Consider the following 17,631-nt stretch of genomic DNA (forward strand, 5'->3'; position numbering starts at 1 on the left):
CATCGACGTCGATCTTGTCGCGAAGGAAACGAATCAGATCCAACACAAAGGCGTACCAATTTACGAACGAGGGAGTAACGATGATAGAAATTTACGAGGCGGACGTTGAACAGGAACGAGCGAGATCGATATTACGAGGGAATAAAATGATAAATGAGATTTTTTTTAATTGGGCCGTGTTGAAAGGCGGCAAGAAGGGGAAGAGAAACCACGAGAAAAGATGTGCGTTTCGAGTGAGCGAACGCGCGAAAGGATCGCGAGCACGTGCATCGATCGAGCCGGTCGGTTTGTGGCGTCGATACGAGAGTAAAGAACCAATAAAGAAACGAAGGAAGGAGGACGGTCGTCCGAAATCGACTTTCGCGGGTTCATTAACATTCGGATCGTTGCCGATCAAGGCCGCTGATCGCGGCGGTTTCGAGGGGTCGGCGTGGCAATTAACTGGAAACGGGGGTCTAATTGAAGAGCCGGTATAAACTGTCCGACAACGATCTAATTAGCTCGAACGCGGTGGTCAGTATCGTACGGTTGCACAGTCGAATTAGAGCTAATCCATTGGGGATTAGATTGAGCGGTCGTTGCGGCTTGTCAAGCACCTGCCGCAAGCTGTCGCCTGCTCCTGGATAATTGCCGGGTCAGTGATTCAATCATCGTAATTTAATGCCGCGTCTGCCTTTCGCGCGCGATATGGTAATAAATAATACCCGGCCTGCTCTATTAAGAAAAAAATTAGCGGCGGATTAGGCACCGAAGGGAAGACAGCGATATCTTGAGTTATGATACCAAAAAACGGAAAAAAAAAAAAAATAAAATCGCGACGCGGAGAGACAAACGCAATTTTCTTTGTGCAATTTCAGAATCGCTTGGTAATCTCGTACAAAACCGTTCGCGAAATCGATCGAAGAAGACATGTGGTCATCCGGCAAAAATTCTAGTCGCGAATCTACATACAATAGAAAGGAGAACAACTGCTGAGAAGGAGGAGGAAGGGGGAGAAAGACTTCGCGCGAATATTCACGTGCCGTCATTTCGCGAGAGAGTACTTGAAAATAATATAGGAAGACAATAAATTTCGCGAGCGCTTTTAAAACGCGCACGTTGTTTATTTCATGCGGGCGCTTCGAAACGGAAGGCGGCATGCCCGGCAGCATCGTGCGGGGTGCACTCATAATTCAGAGGGAACGTCCGGCGGTGTAATTCGAGCGTCATATCTCATGGGAACCGAAAGCAGCGGACCTACGTTCCATAAACTGGCCATTTAGAAACGGGACAAGCTCCTCAGGGCGAGTTAAATTGGGATCTCTAGTTAACGCGCGGCTGCAATCGCTTCGGGACCGGTTACATTTACGCTAATATTGTTTAAAGTTATGTTCGGCCGAACGGAGTAAATTCCCATTTTCTATCTATATCGCGAGCGAGGTCAATTTAAACATAACTCTGCATCGAGCAAGTTCCGTGATTGGCTGGCCGGTATTTAAAATTAGTTCTGTCCTATCGAAATATGAAAATAGAAAGGTACCAGGTTGAGATTAATCAATAAAAGCGGGTATCAAATGTTTAACCGAGATAAATGGGACGCTTCCTCGTGTTTACTCGGGAATAAAGCTTCTAAGATTAATCTCGGGATCCCTGCATACTAGCCTTACACGTCGTCTAGCTAACCACTGGCCAATAAAGGGAGCTAACCTTGGGTAACCTCCGCTTGCGCTAAACTCGCCACGTATGTTCATTAAGGCTTGATTATTCCTAGAGTTAAATTGCCTCTGCGGCGGTTACATTATGCACCGCATAGATCTCGTGTCTCTTTCCCGACGTAGGCGACATAATATTCGGCTCCGATAGGCATATTAAATAATGACAGAAATAAACGTATAAAAAAATTTTTGCAACAACGATTTTCAGTAATTAAAAAAAAAAAATCTTCAATACATGCGTAATTACGCAGAAAATTTATTTAAACTGTAATAACCACCCAAAGTTTTTCAGATATTTTTTTACTTAAAAAAAAAAAGAAGAAGAAGAGTATAATTTATTCGTAGATACGGCTCTATTGTAATGTAATAAATGTAGATTCATATACAGATTATACGCGGACTGTCTGAGCGGAAGCTCGACGACAACGGGTCGTCTCGCTAGACGCGGATCGTAGGTGAAAACTGCAAATGGCAAAACTTTCGTGCCGACGACTCACGTAATGTCGCGTGCGTCGCAATCTTAAGCTCCGGCGCAAGTGCACCGACGTGCCACCGTGTGCATACGAACGTACAGAACGCGTTCTCGGGCGGAGGAGGAAGTCGTATGTACATAACTCCGTTTCGTATAGCAACACCCAGACCAATACTATTCTTTTCCTTACGTCGCTTTTCATTGGAGAACTTTCGCAAAGGGTCTCGGCGCGGTTTTCGCATATTAAACGCCCCGTTCCTTCGAAAGAACACTTCCGCTTCGCTTCGATGTCTGCATATTTATACGTTGTATTAACGCACGATTGTATCTATCCGATTCAACTGCAGTTTTAGAACGGTTTACGCGAGATTGTTAAGCGGTTCTGAAGTCGCACGAAGAAGATTGTCTCTCAGCGTCGCGATATAAATGCCACAAAAGGGAAAACGAGTTATTGTCCGAGTTCTTACTCGCGAGAGACGGCTTCACCGCGGGAGCGGAAAGATCGGCCGGATCATTCAGAATAGCTAAGTTTTTCAGTAACCAACCGACAAAGATTTACGATTTATCATCGGCGCGCCGTAATTCATGCAAATAATGCGACTGGGCACGGAGTTACGCTGAAATGACCATTTAGCGTTCGGGGATACGTATGACCGACTACTCATGGGGTTCCATTCATTATGGTTTATTCATAAAACATTCCACGTGCGCGCGTCTTTGAGAGAACGACTGTTACGACGATTTTACAGGCGCGTCTACCTCTCAGGAATCTCTTTGCGAGCGCCGTGCCATTTGCCATTTTACGTAACTTAATATATTCTCCACTCTGTTTAAGTGAACATATGAATATTTTTTATATTTCTTTAATTTTATTTTTATGATATAAACCGGCTTTTATATATCGTTGCGTTTTAAAATAACTTATTTTTCGACTCCGTAAAAAAAAAGGGTACACATACGTGACATCGACTGCCTCGCTCGTGTCATTAATAGTCAAATCATAAAATGCAAACCGCCCGGGCGCAGGATCATAAAGCGCGTGCTGAGAACCACTGCGAGGTAGGAATCTGACGGTAAATTACGAGCTGCACGATTATCTACACAGGATGTCCAATCCGCGCAGGTGGTCGGCCGACGGTCGAACATCCGCAATAGGGATGCATGCGAAAGAATTGTGAGAGACAATCAGTCAATTTTTTCTCTCGTTATGATAAGAAGTCATCAAGCGGGTCAGATACGAAATTTCCGCACGCAAGCACAGTCAACGTTATCTAATACTCGCGAACGTAGCGCGTCACGGCCTTCGTACCTGACTGACGAAAGGAAAAAAAAAGTTTGCTCAATTAACCTCGAACCTATTCTGATCGAGCGACGATCAATTGAATCATCGAACGGAACCGATCGCCTCGATAGATCATTCGCAGGGTCGTTAACACGAGCACGTAGGAAGGACAAAAATACGGTCCGCACCTTGCCAGATAACGATGACGATTCGTTACAGCCAATTAATGGTACTTCATCCCCTTTTTAAGCAAAAGTCACCATTGTTACGTAGCGCGTAAAGCAATCAGCGGTGAATCACGCAGCCAATAATGTAAACATAACGGTATACGCACGCGGCACCCAGTCATTATGCAAATGGTTTACGACGGAAAGAGTCGAATTTCGCAATTTCGAGGGTCAAGCGGAGTATTTACTTATCGTTACACGAACACCGACGGCGCCGACGTTACGGGGAGTCATTTTTCAGTTACGTCACGGCGATTAGATTCGACAGGGAGAGAATACTGGGTCCCGGCGATGTAACGTAGCGAGCAACGTTAAACGCCGGAGGTCGGACGGCGAAGGGAAGCTGCCGACAGCAACGTTGTTCTAAATTTTGCAAGCAACGGCCCTCTTATCCGGCTGGTCCCGGCCGACCCGGCGTCCGCGCCGATTTTATCGCGGCGCTCTTTTTCTTTCTTTCCACTACCGACTCCTCGGAACTCGCGCCGAGAGCTTGTCGTGATGTCAGATACATAATGGCTGAAACGCCCACGCTTTTATCCTACACTCGCGGCATCCTCTCGAGACGCGTACGCACATACGCGCGGCATTTTACCGCGTTCGAACAAAGTTTCTCGAACCACGCGGCTCGGAAAGGGAGAAAACCGTCTTGTTTAACTTCGTAAATGTCAAGAATAATCACGCATACCGCGCGAGCGTTTTTGAAAGAGAGAGAGAGAGAAAGAGAGAGAGAAAAAAAAGGATTATAGTTTGCGGCTGTGCCCCCGTAGTTTATCACCTTTTGAAATAGTAAGATTGACGTGTGTATTGTATAATTTTACCGAGTGTCGTATCGATTACCATCAAGGATGTACATAATTTCTATGTAAACAGGTATGACACGCGGCTTCAGTACGACGAGACGAGAAGTGTGCGAGTCTCTTCTAAAGCGCATCCGGATTTCCCAGAATTCGCACTTTTTTTTTTCTCTCCCTCTCTTTTTTCTTGCAGTCGCCACGGTGCACGATTAACTTTTGCCAATGGGAAAGAACGAGTCACGAATACAGTTTGAGGATAACGGAATTACGGAATCATCGCGATGCTCCGTTGCGCTTTCCGGACATTCCGGTTTAAATTATAGCTCACGTTCTCTTCGTCCTTATCACGATAAGATGGAATACCGATATTCATGCTTTATATTGATTATGTAAATAATTGACCAAAAAAAAAAAAAAAAAAAAAAAGAAGAAAAAAATTTCCATCGAATTAATAAAATACGTGGACTATTCCGTAATAAACTTTTAAATTTTTCAAAGCGTAAGAGAGATCAGAAATATATGTTTTACGACTCGAATGTCATCCTGGACCGAAAACAAGTTGGGAGGCACTTTTAAATAAATTGCACGTATCTTAAATTGAACATCATCAATAACTCAACTTTAGCAATTTATCTGCCGAATACGAACAAGCTTGATGTATCGTTCCGCGCTCGGGGGAAGGGGAGACAATCCGGATTGTGGGCGAGCTCAGCATTACCGTCACCGATATCGGCGACCCGAAAGAGAGATTCAATTGCGCGTACAGTTAGCGCACGTGGGCAATAATAACGCCGTGAAGAAATACCGACGCCCCTTTGGTCCCTTCTGCCATAATCTCCCTTCGCGCCGTGCCCATTCGACCTCCGGCGAGCCTCCTCCTCGCCGTTCACTCGCGAGCTATACGAAGGGCAGTATTTTTTTTTATCTTTTTATATTTTTTTTCGCGCGATCCATTGTCGCGCGGAAAAACGGAGGCCTGAAACGAGGTCAGCCGTACGTACATTGGCGACCAGGAACACGATTGGCCGATAGGTAACGTCGGTCGCGGCATTTCATAACGATCAGGATAGTTTGTCTCGCGAGGGCACGTGAGAAATGACGACGTGAAACTTATCCCGCGCGCACACTTAGCGACATCATGTTTAGAAAGTAAAATCGAACGCGTAGTAATTTATCATTCGTCTTTCAAGCGAGTGTATCGAGATCTCCCTCGCGCTTAGAAAGTAATAGATCTAATTAAATTTCGCATTATCGGTATTCAAGAGTTCCTCTATGCTTTCGTCAAGTACGAGAAGAGCCGACGTGTTGCCAAGCTCAAAATAATTCTACACTGCCCTTGCCTTTATGTTTCTGCTACGGAATTATTAATTTCATTTTTTTTACAACGCGATAAAAATGCAGAAATAAATTGGCGATGATAAATTACGCGCCATTGTGCATGCACATGAAACCAAGTGGTTTAATAAACGAGACAGGTGAGCATGACGACCGCGAGTTAAGTGCACAAGTAAAATTGCATGAATAGGCGCGAGAGGCGAAGAAAAGATGATTGAAGAAATCCCGAAGATGTATACCTAATAATAACTGCCAATCGACATAACAACCTCATAATGAAAGTGGCATTTATTTCACGCGAGAGATCTCGGGATTGCGACAGCGCGGGTCGCTCGGTTAATGCCGATTTGGAAAATTAATGTAACATTGTTAAATAAGACACCGTGTCGTTACACAACTAGCTAAATATATTACACGCTCGATAATTTCCGAATACAATTTCGCGCACGTTTTCCCTCCCTACCAAATCCAACATTAGATATATTATTTACTCGCGTCGGTTATTTAGAATTTATTTTAAACGGCTGACATATATTCTCGATTCGTTAAAAGCAATTCCTCGATATCGCTGGAATTTGCGAAGCGATTCAGAGAATAGCGTGAATAGGTTCCCGAAGTAAATTAACTGGACTCGTTATCGAGCAATTAGCGAGCGGTCCGTTTCATGCTCTATTGCACGAGACTTTTAAATTCGTTTAGTTATCAAACTATTAAGCGGAGCGGTGTATTTGCAATTTTACTGTTCCCTCTTTTCCTACAATAAAATTTGTTTTTTCTTTTTTATTTTTTTTTTTTTTTAATATAGAGATTTAAGATTTTTTTAACGACGCGGAAAATAGGCAGAAATGATGGAAAAGGGGAAAGCGACGAGGTTTTGCGCGACATTAGATTAGCTTAAAAAACCACGATACTCGCTAATTCTCGACAAGTATTTTTTTTTTTATTTCTTTTTCTTTTATTTGCTGACTCCAGCCTTCGTACGCGAGTGATTTCGATTCGACTTAAATCAAACTATACGTACACTGGTTCGTAACATAGTTCTGCACCTCACAGAACGTTCAATAAAAGGATAGCACCGGTTAATAATTTCTCAAAGAAAAAAAAAGTAATCTAGCGAAAATAAATGTCATCGGCCTACTTTTCATAAAACGGGATTATTAAATATTAACCGTAAAATAAATCATGACTATAATACTCCCGTCGCGAACGCGACAGCGACGTGAGATTTTGCAAAGGGTTGGTTGACCCACGAAGACGATGCAGGAGCGCATCTTTATGCGGCCCGTTACAAGACAATGAGGCCATTGTCGCTCGACCAAGGTTACAAAGTTATCAGGTGTCGGGTATCGCATATAATTGTTGCACGTTAAAAAATATAGACTAAACAATGTTAACGGACTTCTTGCTTCAGTATCTTGATATGTTACGTTGTAAGCGATATCAACCGGATGTACTAACGTACACGAATACTTTTTATGTTTGCATAAGTATACTTCAGTGGTTTTTTAAATCAGCATTTCACGAGAACAGTTTCTGGAGAATTATTTGCTAACACTATACGCTTAATATTCGTTACGGACGTGATTAATATACCAACGGATCACGGAACGGTCTCGTTTCAACGTTTGACGGTAAAAAAAAAAAAAAAATAAATTTCTTGCCGAAAAGGCGTGACGAATTCTCGATTAATCGACTTGTTGGGTTAAGCAAACGAGCGCGGCTGCCTTCCCTCCCCCGGCGATACTAATTAATTCCCGGCGTCCGACGGTAATTAAAAGACTGGTCGCTTCGTCATCGCACCCACACGGCCGGCGCTGAGAAAAAGGCGGGCGCGAGCACGCGGGATTACAATGTGGCTTTGTGCTGCTCACGCTTGTGAGTAATTAACATACAATATTCACGGAGCAGGGAGGTCCGTTTCTCAGACGAAGGATCAAGACGTTCACTTCTTAAAGACGACTCGGGAACATTAATCCGTTAAAGTGCCACTATCGCGCGTAGGCTCGCGAAAGAAAATACAAATCGTTAGCGGAAGCGGTTGCAACAAGCTGTTACTATTTTACGTAGCTAATAAATCTAAAAAGATACGCTTGCGCTGGTTTTTTTCGAAAGAACGAGACGTAAAAGCTGGACTCGAATAAAATTTCCACGTGGCTGTATATGTATGTGTTTATCCGCGGATGTACTTCATTAGCATGATTTTTATTAAACGCAGCGAAACTTAGATATATTTAGAATGCAAATTGGTTTTCGCTAGTGTGGAACTGCTGTTTCATGGGATGAGATGGGAGACGGGAGATACGGAGTATCCAGTGTCCGTCAACTATCCTCGATCTCTGATATATGCTTTGAGCGTATCGTCTTACGTTGAGACTCGTTTATCAGCACTTCTTTCATCTCCGGCTTCCTTTTCGGAGTTCAAAGCTAGAAACTCCGTACTGAATTATATTTGCTCTCGTCGGTTTTTTGCGCCAAAAAAATTTACCGCCACGGTTTCAACCGGTAAAATAATAATATGTTCTTTTTACAAAAAAAAAATACCCGATTTATTCGTACGTAATTATCGGCGAGCGTTTCTCTCCATCGACGATCTTTGTTTCAATTTATATTAATAAAGAAATAAACGTAAGACAAAATGAGACCTGACGACGCTCAATCAAAACGTTTAAATGAAAATACATTACGCTACTTTCAATATCTATTATCGGCCTGTAAATAATTTCTATTGAATTATCAGAGATTGATTACAGTCGATTATGCAATTGTGACGATGTCGTAAATAAGACAGGCGTGTAATCGATGTTTTCGCGAGTATATTGTTAGCGATCGTCGCGATTGATTGAACAAAAGCGCTGTTAACACACATACCCGTCACCTGCAGATAAAAAGTGCACGTCCGCTCGTGGATGAATACATCGCGTTATCAGTTTGTGTCATCGAATCATTGCGCAACCGTCGGCGCGCATTACGATTTATCCACATTGTTAAACATAGTGATCTATCACGCGTGCATCGGCCGAATACCGACCGGTTTGATCGCGGAGCGATCGCCTCGCTCGGTGTCACCGTACTCGTTAATCTTCGCGGTCCTGTCGCGAGATGAGAAGCTGCACCGGCCTTAGGAGGAGAGAAGGAAGGAGAGAGATCAAAGTGTCACGACCGCGCGGCACATTAAAAGCACGATAAATGCATCGTGCGAATTTAACCGTGCGTTTGCAACGTCACGAAGGCACGATCCTCGTAAAATGCGATTCGTAATCCGATCTCTTGATCCGAAGGTTAACGATTTTCATGTCTCACGCCTTCGCGCGAACGTGAGACATGTATATCAATTGGCTCGCCGCGAAATCGTCGATAGCGTCATTTCTGGCACGGCATAAATTATCCAAATTTCCTCGCGCGAGTAACCTCGCGATGCGCGCGCGGATGGATTATTTTAATATATTACAATATCGTTGAATTACTAAAAGAAATATCGAATGATGAACCGATCGTTTGCTATTTGCCTCGTTCGCTTCGCTCTTAAAACATGCAGATATAATCCAAAAAGAGGAGTCCTTATTTGCGTAAGGACGTGGTGAGAATTTCACCGATATCTCGCGTGCCGTTACCTCGCCGCCTGCCACGATGGCACTCTCGTTAACCCTTCTCACGTGAGACACAGAAAGAACGGAGCGTGCAGCGGCGTGGCTCGTCCACGATAATCAAAACATTCCGTAATAAACGCGATAACGATCGGACATCCTAGGGTTTCTCTCGGCTAGTTACATTTCAGGCGCGCGTGCTGCATATCGCCCCATTCTTCAGTCATCGCATCGCGTCCGGCGTTTTCGTCCGCCTTCAATTTCCGCGCTTACCGCGGTCGGCGTGAAAAAAAAAGACAACGAGCGGAGATTAAACGTCCGATAAAATCGAAAGTTGTTTCGCGCTCAAGCGAATCCTCAAGTACTGTTCACGCGTGATGTTCTAAAGCGTTCGTCCCTACAACCTTCCCTACAACTTCTCTTATAAACGTCAATTAACATTTACTCGTAATTAAGGAGTCGCGCAACGTCGCTTATTTTTTTCCCTTTCCCCATTTTTAATTCTGAAAATTAACAAAGCGTCGACTATTAAAGGTTCAAGCTTGTGGTTACGTTTAATGAAACCGTCACGACGCGAACGATACCTCGGACCGGGTTCTCGCGCGTAATCGGCCACCGCCTTCAGCCATCTCGAGGCTCAAGGGCTGAGAGACAGCGGAAGGTTATATGGAAACTGGCACGATTGCAAAATAGTTGCACCGTTATCTCACTTTTTTTTTTTGTCGACGCTTCTCGCGCTTGACGTCTCGTAGCGCGAAGATCTTTAACGTCACCCTCGGGGCACGTCGGCTTTCAAAACCTCGCGGGATTGTCTGGGAAGACGAGCGCACGAAGACTGCAGAATGCGACGTGACGTTAGGCTGATGGTTCGCTTCCGATTCAGCAAATCGTCGTTACGCCGAGCCACCGCGTTTATAATCGAAACATTATTTCTCGCGGCACTTTTCGTTCTCGATGAAAAAAATGCAGAAAGGATTTTTACGCGACGCGCGAATTATCCACGTGGTAGGATAGACCTCTGTGCGTATTTATGCGTTCGGACGCCTAGCAGGAATATACTTTCGCACGAACGCGAGAGATAATTGGATCTCCCTCTTCGACGCGTTTCATTTACACGCCCGTCTAATTGCAAATGATTCCATCAAGCGCGAGCATTATTTTAGAGTCGTCGAACAACGGACGCGTTTACGCGCGTGCAATCAATCTCCATTCCGGGCTGATAATCGATTATTAATTGCGCAATTTATTAATTTCATCGTCGATTCATTAAGCGATCGAATGTAACATAAATCAAGATGCTATTGCTGACGTTAACACTGCGTTATAATTCGAGTACGTGTTGTGAAGTTAGAGAAAATATGGAGTCTTGATATAAGAAAACATAGTTAAAGAATTAATGTAGTTTTAATACAAAAATTTACTATATTTTTCAAATCGCCTTTACTATTTTAATATACGCTTCTTTTGTGAATTTAAAGTAAAACGAGATCACTTCGACTCATGGCTTTAATTCGAGCCCTTATTAAATTATGTTTTCTCTCATAAATCGCGCAGCAACGTCGTAATTGGAGTTCAGAAAGAATCGATTACGAAGTGAAAGGTTTTTTTCAAAGTTCGAGCATAATTCGCATGTCCAAAAATTATCGCTGCGCCGCCGCTAAGCATCGACGAAAATAATTGCGAAAAAAAGGAGGCTTAATTATCATGGAGTCGTACGAAAGCGAAAGATCGTGACGAAGTGAACGAAGGTCGTAAACAAGAATTACGCGGATAAAAATGACCCTGAAATGTTCTTAGTGGAAGGTTTAAAGCAACGCTAATTGATTGGATATATAGCGATCGATAATCCGCTATAACGGAAACAACCTGGTTGTTTTACGCTTACGTAGATCTTTTTTTCTTTTTTTTTTCGACGTAACGTCTTCTCCTTAGCGGAGACGAGTCAGGTCGAAGACTGTCCGTGCGAGATGACCGTGCACCGTATCAAGAGGGATCTAATTACAGGGCCCTGCTTCCTGCAGTAATTAATCGGTACGACCCCGAAGATTTATGTTGAACTGCCCTACGCTCGCCTCCGCGCTCGCTCGCTTTCTCGGCGAGGATAAGCCTGTCTTACGCGTCCTGATTTCAGCTTATACTAGAAAACGTGGCTATTTTTTCGCTCTACGGATTTCGTGATTGCAATTTTAAATTTTAAACGGCAGTGATGATCTATCTCTCGCGTTGATAAATGAAGGAAACGAGTGACAAAGCGTTTCGAATAGTTTAAAGAAATTTCCGGAAGAACGGTTCGCGAGTTACAAATACCCTCTTCTTTCAAGGGTACGCGAAAATAACGTGTCGCACGAAACATTTTTAGCCCCGATATTATATGCCAGCCGGGAGTCTTTGGAATGCAAAATCGAGAAGGTCAATAGCACCTACCCGACACCCGCGGTACGACATTTATCAAATGAATAGGTCTCGCGGAACTTGATAGAAACCTGTACTTAACGACGCGCTCTCATTGACAGAGGCCATTTAGCTACCACCACATCTCCGCAATTTCGCCGGCGGCCACTGCGAATCTGGTTCAGAATCTGGTCGAACGCGAACTACGCTGACCCAGACGCGGGCCGGTTGATTTACGACGGCTTTATCGCGGAATCGCCGAAATTACCGGAATTACGTACGACCCACGTCAAAGCGTAAGCCAATGAAGACGTTCAGACTCGCGATGAATTTCTTAAAAAAAAAAAAAACGCCCCACGCCTTCGTGAAGCGGAGCTGCATTAATTACGTCGGATTTTCTGAACGAGTACGAATTTGTCGCAGTGAGCGAGCTCTCAAGAACATTATCCGATCACTGTCCTCGTTTTTCGTTCGGATTAAAAGTCCGAAGTGCTCGAAATCGTTTTCCGAGCGAATCGCGCCGGTGCCGACGGCGTGCTATCGGTTAAGTCGAAACGTGAAACACTTCGTGAGAAACTAAAAGCCCCGAGAGTCTCCGTGATCGTGGGCGTTCGTATATACCGAGCGTATTTATCGCTCCGCGCGAATTTGCGGAAAGCGTAATCAATCTCGTTGAAATCGATCGGGCTCGACGCCGCGCATGCAAGGCCCGAGCTTCACCTGCGAGCCAGCACCTGTAACCCCCGGGTATGGGTAAACGCTCGTAAACTTTTCACCGTAATCTCGGAGGTGGATCCGTAATATTAAGCCGGCTTTATCCGCCGTCGGTCGGTATTACGGTAGATTTATCGGCGGTACGCGGTGGCACCCGATTCGGCTACTTTAAAATCTGCACGTAGTTACTAATCCGCCGAAAGTTAATGCGCGGCCTCCGCGCGTACGTACGCCTACTTCAATACCGCGTGAAAGATGATACTGACGGAGCATTACGTTGGCGGAATATCGGATCGAGGGAATCGAGGAAGATCTTCGTCGGGAATAAGGAAGCGTAGAACCTCGCGGAGCTAGCCGTTAATACAGATACGAGAACTTGCAATTATTATTTAAATACGAGGCTGGTTTTCAAAGCCGAACGAGCAAGATTCTAAAGACAACGAGACGAATTAATATAATAGAGAAGTTAATTATTCCCGGGGCATGAATTAAAAATCTAGGCTGCGACTTTTTATAGAGTAAAGTAATTAAACGTAATTAAACGTAATTAAAGTAATTAGACGCGACCAGTGACGCAAGATCGAGTTGACCGTTCGCCTGATTAACCGCAACGCGTTATTATGCAGCCGACTGAATTCATCTTCGCGGCACGAGCGACCGTGGAATGTCGTAAAGTTTCTCCGCCGTTGATCAGGATGCGCGGAACGCACTGCGAGAGGAAGCTAAGCGCGGGAGCATTTCATTCTTTTTGCTCTCGTGCCCGGTTCGGAATGTACGGCCAGGCGCACATGATGCAACGTGATGCGATGCGATATACAACCGCGCACGTGTAACGCCAGCCGGCGGTCCGGTAAAAACCGTGGAAATTAACGGCGATCCGCGTTTTACTCCCGCGAGAGGGGTTGAAAGATTCCGCGGACGAGTCGCTCGATTTCTCAACCACGATCGTCGATGGTTTGCAGTTTCGATTGACGTCGCGTGAGGAACTGGTTGAAGAATTACAAAATCGCGAGGAGGCTCGACGGGAGGAAGCAAAAAAAAAAAATTAAAAAAAATAAATTACCACTGGCATCCGGCTGCTAATGCGAATACTCGTAAAAATCCGTGTAATGATAGCATTCTATTATCAATTTTGTGTTTTGTAGTGCACTATGTACTGTTAGAGGATGATATTAAGCGAAATGATACGACGTTTAGTCCGCGAGGCATTTTGTGGAATGACTTAAGTGCCCACTGTCGCGTATCTTCAGGCAGAAAAAAAAAATCTGAACGAAAAGACCGGGCGGGAATGATAGTATGTTACACACAGCTGTGGAGAATTACTAAAGTGTTGCGATTACGTACCACGATTCCGTTCGAGCAACCGGCTTGTCTCCGAAAATCGATAATGCCACAGAGGCAGGTTTAAAAACCGATCAGTGTTCGGCAGCGGAACCAGTTCTTGCGGCGTCCGCAAATAGGATTTACGAGGATTCGAAGGTGGAGAAACGGAAAGGTTAAAGAGAGCACGATACCGGAGAAGAAACAGCATTCGATCGAGGGTACTCTTAGTGAATAAATCGGTATTACGCGTGTCGAACGAGGTCGCAGCACGGCACGAAGATGACGAAAGCGCGAACGATTCGTGTGCGGGTGGCGTCGATATCGAACATACGCGACGAGAAACGAAGCTGCGTCGCAAAGAGAAACGAATGATAGAACGAGAACTACCTACAGCTGATGCGACGAGAGAACGAATTGTTGAGAACGCACATAGGACGCGAATGTCGAAAGAAACGAACGGAGAGTACGCGCTTCCGGGCAATTATTTATACATTAGAACGCGCACACGCTAGTTAGACTTTTCAAAAAGAATATTCCCTCCCAAAAATACAATATAAGAATACAAATTTCTTGATGCTGACAATTAAAATAAATTATTTAAAAAACATGCGACTCACCGGTCGATGCGCAGCAGCGGAGTTCATGTACGATGATACTGTAACATAAATATAAATTTTTAATTGTAGAGACGTTCGAAATAATATCTATTGTTAAAAAAAATTTTTTTACGCATCTTTAATTTGTTTTTCAATTAGATATTTAATCAAGCAAATAATTCTTTTTCAAACAATTAAGAATTTTAAGAAATTAAAAATTTTGCAAAGCTTAGGATTTTTATTTTTAATTAATTTTTGTAATTGTTATCGAAACGACAAAACGATTGCAATAAATGAGAAAAACTGTTATGCAATAAGAAATGATTTTCACCTTAAAGATGCTCCGCTGAAGCCTGATGTCATTCCTTGACCTCCTCCTCCTCTCAGCACTCAGATCTCCTTTTCACTAGTCACATAATTCACACGCGACACTTCCGAATACGCGCGCGGTATTGTAGATTAAAACTATCGCGCGACAATGACTGCGTTCCCGATTAAAAGATTTCTATAAGTTTCGGACGCCCGACTACTTCTGCGATATTCGCGACGAACCCCGACCGTGGTTCGTGTATTCGATTAATCGGCGACAACGGTATTTAAAATCTGCAACAGAAAATATAAAATTTAAATTAAAAGATTGCCCAAAATAATATTCACTATATAAAAAAATTAATTTTAATGCGTTATTAATTAATTTTTTGCAATTAAACGTTTAATATTACAATGATTTACTTTCCAGACAAGATTTTTATAAAAATAATTTTTCTAACATTTAAAATTTATTTTTCTTTCAATTATTTTACTAATTATTATTATTAAGATTATTAAGATATCATTAAGATATAATAAAATAATCCAAAAAAAAGGAAAACCTTGTTACAATTAGGAAAGAAATGATACTCACCCTTGGGTTGCTCCGACGGTTCACGATGCCCTTCCTGAGCCTCCTCCTCCTCTCAGAATGTCCAGTATGTTGATCCTTTTTTGGCAAATGTATGAAGGTCCCTCTCAGGATTTTTATTTGAAACAAAAGTGTTTTACTTGGTGAATATTTTCTGAATATGATATACCCATTGCGACAAGATTGTGTCGATAAAACCAATTATTTCGTAATAAGAAATCAAGTAACTGATGTACCAGTTAGAACAATGAATAGATAAAAGTCGAAAATGAAATATAAATCGTTCTAAGTAATTATAAGCGTTCACTGCGAAATAATTGCTTTACAAATACTCGACACATATAGATTATCGATCGCGGAAAGCAAGTCGGACCAGCAAATATTTTACAATCATTAAAAGTAAACATTACTCAACGCGTACATAGTACATAGGTACATAAACACCGCGTGAATCTCGTACGCCCGCTGCTCGGTCGAGCTCTGTCCTTGCGCGCTACACGACAATAACACGTTACCTAAAAGAATTTTCCAGCCCCTCACTGTATTAAAAATGTATGCCTACCGAATATCGGTTCTGGAGCCACGATGCTCTTTAATCAAGACTCACTTTCCACGAGCTCCCTTGTACAGGTTTACAATTTATTTTCGGCTTAGAAATGCGAACTTAATGTTCGAATAAATGAGGATATAATTTATTGTACAGAAATGATACGTAGTTATGAGTACTCTCTGTGTCTGAAGAATTAACACCAGGATGTAATTCACCCTGGGTAACGTGTCTCTGTCCACCAATTCCACGTAGTTCTTCGCATGCAGACGGAGCATCTTCTCTGTGCGTGTTAGCTGGTCGAACGCCGGATAGGAATGGAAGGAGAATAAACACCGTTCGCTCGCGACACCTTCGTCCTTCCTCTCGCTCCGCGCGACTGACCACTCCTCGTGCGCTACACAAAAATGATGCGTTGTACGAAACATTTTAGCCCTGCTATTATATGCCTGCTGGGATATATCACGGCTCTCGTCAATCAAGATCTACTTTCCGCGAGCTTCGACTGTACATTCGCGATTAATTTTTGGCCAAGAGACGCGTATTTAATGTTCGAATAAATGAGAATGTTACTTACTTTGCCGGACAAAGACGTAGCCACGGATACTTTCCGCGTTTGGGAGAATGTAATTCACCCCGGATGGCGTGTCTCTGTCCCCCGATTCCCCCTAGTTCTTCTCATGCAAACGGAGCGTCTTCTATGTGCGTGTTAGCTGGTCGAGCGCCGAGGAAGGAATGGAGGGGGAAGAGACTTCGCTCGCTCGCGACACCGTCCTTTTCCTCGCCCCGCGCTGCCCCCACCATCTCTCTCGTGCGCTGTACAAAAATTACGCGTTGTACGAAGCATTTTAACCCTGATATTATATGCCTGCCGAGATATATCGCGGTTCTCGTCGATCAAGATTTATTTTCCGCGAGCTTCGACTGTACATTCGCGGTTAATTTTTGGCCAAGAGACGCGAATTTAATGTTCGAATAAATGAGAATATTACTTACTTTACTGTAGAAAGACGTAGCCACGGTTGCCTCTGCGTTTGGGAGAATGTAATTCACCCCGAGTAACGTGTCTTTGTCCATCGACTCCGTGTAATTCTCCGGATGCAGCGGAGCGTTTTCTGCGACTGTGTAGGTGGCCGAGAACCGGGAAGGAATGGAACAAAAAATGGATGCCGCTCGCTCGCGAAATTTCCGCCCCCCCGCGCAGCCGACCTCTCCTCTCGTGCGCTACACAAAATTAAAGCGTTACACGAAGCATTTTTAGCCCTGATGTTATGCCCACCGGGATATATCGCGGTTCTCGTCGATTGAAATCTATTTCCCGCAAGCTCCGACTGTACATTTGCGGTTAATTTCTGGTTAAGAGACGCGAATTTAATGTTCGAATAAATGAGTATTACTTACTTTGCCGGACAAAGACCTGGCCACGGATGCATCCCGCGTTTGAGGAGAATGTAATTTACACCGAATTACGTGTCTCTGTCCGCCGATTCCGTGTAATTCTTCAGATGCAGACGGAGCGTCTTCCGTGACGGTGTTAAGTGGTCGAGAACCGGGAAGGAATGGAGGAAAAATGGATGCCGCGACACTTCCTTCCCCCGCACCACCGCGTCACTACTGACCAATTCAAATTAGCGTATTATTTAAATAAACTAAACTCGCGCGAGAATAAAGTGTCGATATCGCATGACGGTACTAGCGTTTATAAAACTCGCATAAAAAAAGTCTCTACCCGATTATTTTTATATTTTTATGACATATTCAAAAGCATTTA

General features: G+C 43.7%; 1 protein-coding gene and 1 long non-coding RNA gene across 4 annotated transcripts in view; one reads left to right on the forward strand and one right to left on the reverse strand.

The window, feature by feature from the left end:
• Window positions 1-16,629, reverse strand: part of LOC139111323 (uncharacterized) — a 57,953-nt gene extending 41,324 nt beyond the window's left edge. The window contains exons 1-3 of one of the 3 annotated variants that reach the window (XR_011547192.1): window positions 16,438-16,629; window positions 15,317-16,257; window positions 14,434-15,015 (exon numbers count right to left, since the gene is read on the reverse strand). This is a non-coding gene — a long non-coding RNA (uncharacterized lncRNA). Of the gene's footprint in view, window positions 1-14,433; window positions 15,016-15,316 lie in introns of all 3 variants that reach the window. The other 2 variants (XR_011547191.1, XR_011547190.1) reach the window with 2 other exon arrangements.
• LOC139111319 (sarcoplasmic reticulum histidine-rich calcium-binding protein) overlaps window positions 1-17,631 on the forward strand; it is a 73,012-nt gene that overhangs the window by 48,540 nt on the left and 6,841 nt on the right. The window lies entirely within an intron of this gene.

The sequence above is a fragment of the Cardiocondyla obscurior genome, linkage group LG23 (genome assembly GCF_019399895.1).
Source record: "Cardiocondyla obscurior isolate alpha-2009 linkage group LG23, Cobs3.1, whole genome shotgun sequence".
Taxonomy (NCBI): Eukaryota; Metazoa; Arthropoda; class Insecta; order Hymenoptera; family Formicidae; genus Cardiocondyla; species Cardiocondyla obscurior.